This window comes from Lolium rigidum, chromosome 3 (genome assembly GCF_022539505.1).
Source record: "Lolium rigidum isolate FL_2022 chromosome 3, APGP_CSIRO_Lrig_0.1, whole genome shotgun sequence".
NCBI lineage: Eukaryota > Viridiplantae > Streptophyta > Magnoliopsida > Poales > Poaceae > Lolium > Lolium rigidum.
The window spans coordinates 265,296,655-265,299,904 of NC_061510.1; the positions used below are offsets into that span (position 1 = coordinate 265,296,655).

The following is a 3,250-nucleotide window of genomic DNA, read 5'->3' on the forward strand; positions in this document are numbered from 1 at the left end:
CCACTACAACAAAAAGGTCACATAGAGACGTCCAATTTAGGTGATAAAGACGCTTTAAAACGTCGTTACGCTGATGTAGAGTCGCTGCTGAAAAACATCTTAGAAGCGTCTCTTTATGCACCGTCTCAAGATATGTAAAGACGAATTAGAAGCGTGTCTACAAGACATGAGACGTTTTATAAAGCATGTCTAGACAAGTAAAGACGTTGTGTCATATTCCCTTCCATATCGTCTCTACGGTGTATTATGGCGTCCTTAAGAATCTTAAGACATTTTTTATTTACCCAAAAATGATTTGATTTTTTCATGGTTGAAATCGAATTCTGATTTCGTCAAAGATCGAATTCTGGCTTCATCAAAGATTGAATTCTCGCTTCATATCAAACATAACTATATGTACGTGCTGTCACATACCATTACACGGCAGAACCATACAGTGCATTCATGGGGAAAAATGAACTTTATTTCTTCAGAACAACAGTACTTTACAATTGAAATGTACATGTACATAGAGAAAATCCTACATGTCATTATATTTTTATTCTCACTAGCTCAGTATCAGCATATAGGCTTGAGCATGGAGGAAATGGCACATCAGCTCCCCATCACCATTACAGTAGATTTGCCTTGCAGACTTCTGTTGTGTTGCTTCCAAAGTCTTAACAAGCAATTGCGCTGTCGAGAAAGATTACTGACAGATATTAGATAAAATTAACTGGTAATAAATTTCAATCATAAGTTCCACTTTCCACATGCACAAATGAGACACATACCACCAGGGAAATGTCCATATAACGGAGCACGTCTCTTCAGATTGTTGTTTCAGCTTCTTGATTGCATAAATTAAGCTGCAGACCTAGTGCAAGAAAAACAATTACTAAACCATCTGTAGACATGCTCATACAACCATTCTAACAGTAGCTTTTAACATTAAAAAGAGGGATCGGGCAGAACATTTGGTAATAAGAAAAATTATAGCTACAAATGGCACTTAACGACTATGGGAAAAATAATTATATATAAAGATCTTATAGACAGCAATATAGTTCCACGCTCATTCAGAAACAAAAAGGCCAGACTAAGGATTCTGTGTGTGTAGCAAGTACATCAAACTCTTAGATGCCCGAGAGCGACGCTTGATTTTGTACTTAATAAACATACAAGTCTTCAGAAGATAACATGTGTACTCGCACTGCTAGATAAGTAGGACTTCAAAATATACATATTTTCCCGTGCTATCTAATGAATCAATACTTAGAAGTTAGGGGAGAACAAAATTTTAACTTACCTCGGCACTGGCTAGTACGAGTACATTATGTTGCAGAACCAACTCTTGATGCCACAATACGTTTCTTATATCAGTCGCTCACAACAAAATGAAAGTGAAACTGTCATTCTAAAATTTGAAAAGCAGCAAACGATTTAACTTTTACTCAAATATGACCCTGTTACTTAATAGCAGTCTTAAAGTGCAAGAATTACCTCCAGGCATGAAGTGTACAAAAGCTTTTGGTCTTGCACTCCATTTCCGGCATGTTTTATGCCGCTGCATAACAGAGCACACCTACCCTACAATTACAAGTTCTTCTCGCACAACACACCGATCTGCATCTGCACAAGTAATTAAATCCATCGAGTCAGGCTTCTACCATGGAGTACACCACAATTTCAGGTCAATACCAAACACAGATCTATATCCACGCAAGTAAATTACAGATCATATAGTGGGGAAGGAGCTAGCGGCTGTTAATTACCTCGAGTTTCTCTCAGAATCGACCGCCGCCTGGGAGCTCATGGTGAGAGTTAGTGCCTTCACGGGAATGGGCGTTCGCGATTGGAGGAGGATACTTGGGAGATTTAACCAGCGAATAGCGCTAGGACGGCAACCGGCGGGCGGCAGCCTCCGCTCATCTTCTAGGGCTCGTAGATTTCACATTATCTCTTTGGAGACTTGGTTGTTTTTTAGCGGGTGGAGGGGGCTTGTGTGGGAATTAGGGTGGGCTAGAGGCCCAGCATAATGGTTACGCACAGAGATTAGAGACGACGTGCATGACGTCTCAACAGACGTCTTTACATGCCGTACCCATTTGTGCTTAGAGACGAATTTAAAAGCGTCCAATAATAAGCGTGTTTAGGTGATGTTTTTCTTGTAGTGAGCTCTTTTACGGCAGCGCGAAGCCGCATAAAGCGCTCCTCGGAAGACCGGTCCCCGACAGGGTCAGGTGCCGGCTGCCTGTCCTTGCCCAGGCCGCGGGTCGCCGGAGTCATGTCCGCGGCGTTCCACTTCGGGCGTAGGGCGGAAGGTGCCCCGAGTCTCGGCCTTGGCGCTTGAACTCCGTAATGCGGCCAAGGAGGCCGGTGGGCTTCGTGGCGGCATCTTTGGCGGCCTTGGAGACGTTCAGCACCAAGGGCTGCTGGCCGCCGGAGGAAGCGCTGGAGGCCGTCGCCTTCCCCTTGATGAGCTTGGAGGTCTTGGGCGGCGGCGCGAGAGAAGCGGCCCCGAGGGGCTTGGCGCGAGGAGCACCTGGCGGCGGCATCAGGAGGGTGCGTGGAGACTGGGGAGCGCTGGGCGCGTCACCCGGTTTGGAGCCTTCCGGCGCGGAAGTTGTTGTTTTTTCAAGGACGGGAGGAGCTGGAGGCTCCGCCCGCCCGGCAGTTTCTTCTTCGCCGGCGCCGATGTTGCTGGCGCCGGTGTCTTGGGTCTCTGGAGGGAAGGAAGAATCCTCCTCCGTGCGGTGATCTGACGGTGAAGGGGCCGCACGCCCGGATTTGTCGTGCCCCCGAGAGGGAGGCGGAAATGTTCACGGCACCGGGTGGTGCCGGCTTGAGTGAGGAGGAGGGGTTGAAGTCCTTGTGGAATCTTCAGAGCCCGATGGCCTTGGGCCAAGCTTGAGCGCAGGGCTGAGAGAAAGAAAGAAAGACGGTTGGAAAAGGGAAACCGGAAAAAACTCTTGGCAAAAAAGAGAATTTGGCGGAAAACGAGTAACTTACCCGGAAGAGGTCGGCATCGCCTTGCGCCCGTAGCGACGCATGCCCACCTGCTTCTCCCCCACAGGCTCAGTCCGGAAGCGCTTGGAGGGGCGGGCCTGGCTGGCACCGGCATCAGATGCCGGCTGCTTGTTCTTTTGGCCCTGGGCCATAAGCTTGTCCACGAACTCGGAGCTGGCCTCGGCGCGCAGGGGCGGCACGCGCTCATGGATCTATGAGTTAAGTTTGGCTAAGAAGCAATTCACAGGAAAACGATAACGGA

At 47.9% G+C, this 3,250-nt stretch overlaps 1 long non-coding RNA gene across 1 annotated transcript; it reads right to left on the reverse strand.

Annotated features, from left to right (window-relative positions):
• Positions 1-796: 796 nt before the first annotated feature.
• Positions 797-1,873, reverse strand: LOC124699431. The gene is made up of 3 exons (XR_007001389.1): positions 1,755-1,873; positions 1,289-1,611; positions 797-856 (listed from the first exon to the last, which is right to left on the reverse strand). It is a non-coding gene; the product is annotated as an uncharacterized LOC124699431 (long non-coding RNA).
• Between the last annotated feature and the right edge of the window lie 1,377 nt (positions 1,874-3,250).